Raw genomic sequence first — 7,462 nt, forward strand, 5'->3', positions numbered from 1 at the left:
CTTGTTCTGCCATCCATCACTACTGTGAACAGCCTCTCTCCATCCTCTTTGGAATCGCCCTTTGGGAAGTTGAACAAGTTGAACAAATCCCCCCTCACTCTTCTGCAGACTAAACAAACCCAAAGCCAACACAGGATATTGGCAAATATCTAAAAGGGACCGGTTGTCACATTCCTCACAAGGCAGTGGAATGAGCAGTGATGTTTCATTTACAGAATATTCTACCTCTTACTCAAAGGGATCCTAAAGCACTTCAGTAACTCTATACATAAAGCATGACAAAACTTCAGCCACTTTGAGGGCAGGATCCTAAGAAGCAAACGCGTATGGATCACAGATAAGTGATGCAAGGTCTGAAGGGAACAGGGGTCAATACAATGACCATGAAACATCAGTCCTAGCCAAGAATACCCTTACATGATCTTTGCATCAAGTATTTGTTATCCAAGATTTTTTATCAGTATGGGAAAGGCAGCAACCAACTGGAGAACAACACACAGAGGCTGTGTCCAGACTGGCCACTTTTTCCGGAAAAGCAACTGCTTTTCTGGAAAAACTTGCCAGCTGTCTACACTGGCCGCTTGAATTTCCGCAAAAGCACTGACAATCTCATGTAAGCTTGTCAATGCTTTTGCAGAAATACTATGCTGCTCCCGTTCGGGCAAAAGGCTTTTTCCTAAAACTTTCCTAAAAACTTTTGCGCAAAAGGGCCAGTGTAGACAGCAGAGATTTGTTTTCCGCAAAAAAGCCCTGATCGCGAAAATGGTGATCGGGGCTTTTTTGCGGAAAAGCGCATCTACATTGGCCATGGATGCTTTTCTGCAAAAAGTGCTTTTGCGGAAAAGCGTCCTGCCAATCTAGACACTCTTTTCCGAAAACGCTTTTAACGGAAAGCTTTTCCGTTAAAAGCATTTCCGGAAAATCATGCCAGTCTAGACGTAGCCAGAATGTGTCTAGACTACAGGGGTTTTTTGAAAAAAGTAGCCTTTTTTCGAAAAAATTATACCTGCATCTATACTACCACCATGTTCTGTCAACAGAACGTGGCGGTTTTGTCGATGGCAGTAAACCTCGTTTTATTAGGAAGAACACTTTTTGACAGAGTTCTATCGAAAAAAGGTATGTGTGGACGCGGGGAAGAATTTATTTTGAAAATAAAGGCCTACAGGAAGAAGCCTTGGTGGACACTCCTGCCAGAGCTTTCAACTCTATTGTTCCTGCCTGTAGCCACCTTTAAAAGGCACAGGCACCCAGGAGAAGCATTGTGGCAGCAAGCCAGCTCCAACCAGGACCCTGACTACTCAGCTGTTCCTGGTAGGGCCACTCAGAGCCATATCCCAGGGACAAGCCCCCCAAGACCTCCCTGGCCCCTCCAGGGACACATCCCCGCAGCAAGCCAGGGGCACCAAATGCCGGCCACCCTCCTGGTCTGGGCCCGAGATCAAAGCCCTCTTTGAGCTCTGGTCTGAGGAGGAGTCTCTTCAGGCCCCACAGTCCAGGAGGAGGAACGTGGACATTTATGCCAGAATGGCTGATGGCCTTGCTAAGAAAGGCCACCACCCCCGCACATTAGACCAGGTCAGAGCCAAGGTGAAGGAGCTGTGGCAGGGGTATGGGGTATGTTAGGGCCTGTGAGCTCAGCTCCCGCTCTGGGGAAACAGCACACTATTGTGCCTATTATGAGGACCTGGACCGGATTTTGGGGGCAGGGGAACCCCTGCCTCCCAAGAGGCTTGTGGAGTCTGGGTTGGAGATCCCTGTGCAGCAGCGGCCGCAACTCCAGGGTGAGACCCCAGAGGACCAGAAGCTCCAAGAGGAAGAGGAGGAAGAGGAAGACACCAGCAGGAGCATAGTGACCCTGACTGACAAGCCAGACACCAAGACGCAGGAGGCCTCCCAGACAACTTTGGACACCGGGAAGGGAACTTCAGGTGAGTGCTGTGAGGGTCCAACACACACAGGGCAAGGGAGGCGGGAGCAAAGTGGATGGTGCAGTGCTGTGACATGTCATGCTGATCACAGCCTGGATGGGGGCACACACATGGCCGACCTCAGGGAGGGCCATCTTACCCCTGCACTCGTATGGCTGGTAGGCACCACCTACTCCTGCAGACAGTGATGCCAGGTGCAGGCATGGGTTGGGGATGCTGGGATTGCCACACAGCTTCAGACCTCTCAGCAACCGGTGGGAACCCCAACTGTGGCCTGACATTTGTCTGTGCTGCTTGGCCATGGGGAGTGTGTGAGGGGGGGCAGAATGGTGGCCTGCACACCTTCTGGGCTCCAGGGAGGCCGTGGCTGCTGGCCAGGTGACACCATGCCTTATTGAGACCCACATGAGCATCCCCTGGCCCTAGGACAGGCACTGACTGCTGAGAAGGAGGGCAGGCCCTCTTAGGAAAAGTGTGCGCATGCATGACTGACTACATTTCCCTCTAGTCCTCCACAGCCGGACTAGCTGATCAGGAGGGGAGCAACACACCTGCCCCACCACCCAGACGGCTGCATGGAACCTGTTGGCACTGGTGCTCATATTTGGACCTGGTGCACCAGCAAATCTCGGTCCTGCAAGGGATGCGGGACAGATTTAACCAAAGGATTCAGGCAGAGGCAGAGTGGTGCAGGCGCTTGCTAGACAAGTTAGTCCAGCAGCGCACTGATATTTGCACTGCTATCCGGGAGGCCCCGGTCCTGTGCCTGGTCCTACACCTCCTGCTCAGCCTGCCCCCTCTCACCCTCTGCTTCCCCCTCGCCCTCCGCCCCCCCTTCACCCGCTGCCATCCCAGACCCAGGTACAGTCCCACCTCCTGCCCAGCCCCCTACTGTCCCAGCCGGCATGTGCGGCCATCTCCGAGAAGGCCTCTGCAGCCAAAGTGTCAGGGGCTCTTCATACAGGTGGAATCCTCAGACCTGAGCCTCCCTCCCCCATTCCAGGTTGACATTCCCCTTCCCACGTGAAAGAGTCAGTAAGGGAAGCACTTTACTTTGTTAACAAACAATTTATTTTTCTGAACAGAAGAGTTTTATAGTTTTTGAAACAATCAACTGTGAAATAAACTGTAAACATTTTTTCACCACCACCTGTCTCTCTTCTCAGTGTGTGAAGAAAAGTACAATGTATGAATGTGGGGCTTGGAAGAGATTTTGGGGAGAAGGCACTGGGGGCATGAGGCAATCCCACTTTGGAAGTCTCTGGGGAAACTCATCGGCCTCCTTGGGAGAATTATTCCCTCAGGGCTTCCCGAATGTGCAATCCCAGCTGGTGGGCTTGCCAGATGGCAGCTGTCCAGGGCTGCTCAAAGTGCCTTCCCTCCACGTCAGCCCGTGTCCCCCACACTGGGAGGAAGGCCTCCCCTTTCCTCTCCACTAGGTTGCATGCTGCACCACTTCGGGGATGTTGTGTTCCCCCATGTCCAGCTGAGTGAGAAGGCATCTAAATCTGCCCTTCAGATGGCCAAAGGTACATTCCACCTGGAAGCGAGCCTGATTCAGGCGGGAGTTAAACAGTTCCCTGCTCGCATCCAGGTGTCCCGTGAATGGCTTCATGAGCCACAGCATAAGGGGGTATGCTGCGTCAGCCACGATGCATGTAGGCATCTGCACATCCCTGACTGCATAGTTTTGCTTCAGGAAGAATGTCCCAGCCTACAGCCTGCGATATAGGTATGAGTTCCGGAATATGCGGGCATCGTGTGCCCGGCCTGACCACCCAACACAAGTGTCTGTGAATTGTCTCTGCTGGTCAACCAGGGCCTGCAGCACCATCGAAAAGTAGCCCTTTCTATTAATATACTGTGCTGCTCGATGGGGTGGTGCGCGGATCAGGATGTGAGTCCCATCAAGTGCTCCACCACAGTTCAGAAAACCCAGCCCTGCAAATCCGGCCAAGATGGTATCCAGGTCTCCGAGGCAGACAGTCCTGTGAAGCAGTTCTGAGTTGATGGCTGTCACCACCTGCAGAAAGGGACAAATACAAACACACATAAGAGGACATTAGAGGAGTTGCATGAGCTGATGAGAGGTGATTTCCCACCCCTTCCCTCCCAGACTCCAAGAGCCCCGCCCGCCTGCAATGCTCACACTACCACAGGATGAGGCTAGGCAGGCTTCTACCACTCCCACTCCATCCCCCAACCCCCATTCCCTGTGCCTGCCCCTGACCACCCCCCTTATCAGTTTGCCCTCACCCCCATGGACTGTCCCCTGAGAGTGACTTACCTCCATCAAGACGGCCCCAACAGTAGACTTTCCCATGCCAAACTGATGTCCCACGGAGAGGTAGCTGTCTGGGGTGGCCAGCTTCCACAGAACAATAACGATGCGCTTCTCCAGGGTGATGGCAGACTGCAGGTGGGTGTCCTGGTGTTGCAGGGCAGAGGCAAGCCAGGCACAAAGCTCCTGGAAGGTGGACTTCCACATCCAGAAGTTTTGGGGCCACTGGGTCGTCGTCCTACTGCTCCATAACAAGCCGGTCCCATCAGCCTGAACTGATGTCCAGCCTCCAAACTCGCCTCTCCAGGAATAAGTTCGGGGCCAAGGGCAGTGGGGCTGCAGCCCGAGTGAGGGGAATCCAGCTCTGCCACAGATATCATGCAGCAGAACTTCCAGCATCACATAACTCAGGCTCCATGGCCAAAAACACAATGAAAAGCACAAAAACAAACCTGAAAATAAACTGCTGTGGTGTCCAACGAAGCCGGGCAATCAAAGCAAGAACTGCAGCAGCTTTGCTTTCCCTCTAGGAGGTAGACAAGCCAGAAGCAGGAGCAGAGCAACGGCTGTCCAGGGGGATCCCTTTAAACACGTGTCTCTGCAAAGAGCATGCAGCAGCACCTGGAAATAAAGGCTGCCCCCATACCCTGCCAGAAGCACTTCCAGGTGCCTTCTTTTTTCGAAAGAGCATCCAGCAGTCTGGACACTCTTTTTCGAGAAAGCGGAGTGATTTTTCGATCCGCATAATGCAATCTAGATGTTCTTTTTCGACAGAGGCTTTTTTGAAAGATGCGTTCGAAAAAGCCTCTGTCGAAAAAGGCATGTAGTCTAGATGTACCCACAGTTTTGGGGGCCTCTGTGTGGTAAAAAAATCCAGAAAATACCTGAAACATGCAATGTCTGGTATTTCCTGGGTTTCCGGCTGGGTGCCAGACTGAAGCCTGGCGGCAGAGGGGGAAATAACTGGAAGGTGGGACGCGATCAGCACTGGTAGCCTCTAGTTGAGTCTGACATCTTGGGGAGGAGGAGAAGCCCTGTCTCTGAGCATGCTGTGGAGCTGCAGCTGGTAGCGTTACCAGGTAGACCACCCCCCAAAAAACCAGACACACTTGATCATGGACTGGGGGGAGGGACTGGACGGGGTGGGGGGGAGATGGCCAGGAGGAAGGGAGGGTGGGAAGCAGAGCTGGTGGGGGTCAGGGGCTGCAGGGCTGTCCGGGAGGAAGGGGTGCCCGGAGGAAGGAGGTGCAGGAAGCAGAGCTTGCGGGGGAGACGGGGGGGTTGAGGAACGCCGGATTGGCCGGGAGGAAGACAGGGGATGAGAAGCAGCTCTAGGGGGGTGGGGACCAGCTGCACTGCCCCCAACCCCAGACCAGCCGCGCTGCCCCCGACCCAGGCCAGCCGCACTGACCCTGGGACCCCAGGACCCCAACCCCGGGCCGGACCAGCCGCGCTGCCCCCGGGTTCCCCTGACCCCTCCCTGGACCAGCCGCACTGCCCCTGGGCCCCCCAGATCCCGGGCGGGACCAGCCACGGTGCCCCCGGGCCCGGACCTGGGCCCAGCCGTGCTACTCCTGAACTGACCCTATCAGCTGCGCTGCTCCAGATCCCCTGCCCGGGGCACACCCCCCACTTCCTGCCCAGGATTTAAACTTACCTTGCTAGCCTGGGAGGCGGGGTGACGATGCTGCTCCCTGCCGCCTGTTTCCGTGGGGTCCTAAGACCCGCCGGTTTTGGCCGCGCATGCATGGCAAACCTGGCACAACGTCCGTTCTCTAGCGCACCAGGGTGGCCCTTTGAAACATTAGGGTGTGCCTGGGCACACCCGGCACACCCCGTGCGAACGCCTATGGGCCAGATTTAAATCAATAATCCCAAGAGCATGATTGAGATCAGAATCTGTCCTTGTTTCTTCAGAGGAGACATTGAACTGACTGAGATGTATTGAAAGCTGTGTTAAAATTACAAGTGAACGCTATACTTTATAAGGTATTTCCAGGTTGTGCTTGCACGACAGGGGGTTCTGTAGGGAAGCAAGTGATCTGAACCTAAAGCAGTCAGCCTGCAAAAAGCCAGCTTAGAGCAAGGTGGGTTGAGTTATGTCTCTCTGCCTGTTATTTCTTTCTGGTTATTTACATTGAAATTAAAAACTCACAGCTGTCCCATTCCAGCTGATTTGAGCTTGCGGGTTTGGGCTGTGGGATGGTTTAATAGAAATGTAGACATCTGGGCTCAAGCTGGAGCACAGTTCTAGGACCTTGTGAGATGGGAGGGTTCCCTGATCCCAGGCTACAACCCAATACCAGCAAAACCCAAGTCAGTTGGCATGAGCCAGCCCCTGGGGTCTAACTGCAAAGTTGACATCACCTTTCTGGTTTTGGGTTTTATGTATTAGGGTTCTGGATTCTAAGAAATAAAATTCTTATATTCCGGTGTTCCAGAAAAAGTATTTTTTTATCTAGCTATTCTGTGTAAGTACTGTGACTATATCGCTGATATTAGTTTTTCTAATAGCAGTCTTAGGCCAGATCTGCACTAGACCTGGAAAGTTGGCTTACGGTACATAACTCCAGCTACGTATTCTACATAGCTGGAGTCGGGTTGCTTAAGCCGAGTTTGACATCGGCCTCACTGCTGGAGGCCGACAGGAGCAAATGTTCCCATCAGCTTCCCTTACTCCTCATGAGGAGTACAGACACCATGCAGAGCTGCCCTCAGCATTCGATTTATGGATCTATACGAGACCCGCTAAATTGAATGCCAACATGTCAATCTCCAGAATGGTTAGTGAAGACGTGCCCTTAGTGTTTGATTCTGGAATCCCTTGCTGACGTTGGTAAAAACAACTTGTGGTAGTTTATGTCCTCACCAGTATTCATTCTCTCTCTCTCACTCTTTTTAAAAAAGACTTCCAAGCCTATGCATGAGGTGTAGCTGGGTACATAATGACTGTCATTGTGTTTGTGTGCATTACAGCATTACCAGTTTCTGACACAACTAAAGCACTGTATCTGGGAACAACTTGAGTATAAAAGACACTATATAAATCCAAATTCTATTAGACATTTCATGCTGTACATGTACATTGTACAGTACTCTCTAGCTCTTTATCTTGAAAAAAGAACAGCACATGAGACTTATAAAAATGTTTAGCTTATAATCAGCAAAGAATTATTATTCCAGGGCAGCACTAATACATTGTCATATACATGTCAAGGCAGCCAGATAAGATTTCCACTGTTTAAGCTGA

The 7,462-nt window shown here is 52.3% G+C and overlaps 1 long non-coding RNA gene across 1 annotated transcript; it reads right to left on the bottom strand.

Annotated features, from left to right (window-relative positions):
- Nucleotides 1–2,979: 2,979 nt before the first annotated feature.
- LOC142830563 (uncharacterized) lies at nt 2,980–6,094 on the bottom strand. The gene is made up of 2 exons (XR_012905918.1): nt 4,219–6,094; nt 2,980–3,954 (listed from the first exon to the last, which is right to left on the bottom strand). It is a non-coding gene; the product is annotated as an uncharacterized LOC142830563 (long non-coding RNA).
- Between the last annotated feature and the right edge of the window lie 1,368 nt (nt 6,095–7,462).

The sequence above is a fragment of the Pelodiscus sinensis genome, chromosome 9 (genome assembly GCF_049634645.1).
Source record: "Pelodiscus sinensis isolate JC-2024 chromosome 9, ASM4963464v1, whole genome shotgun sequence".
In the NCBI taxonomy this organism is placed as follows: domain Eukaryota; kingdom Metazoa; phylum Chordata; order Testudines; family Trionychidae; genus Pelodiscus; species Pelodiscus sinensis.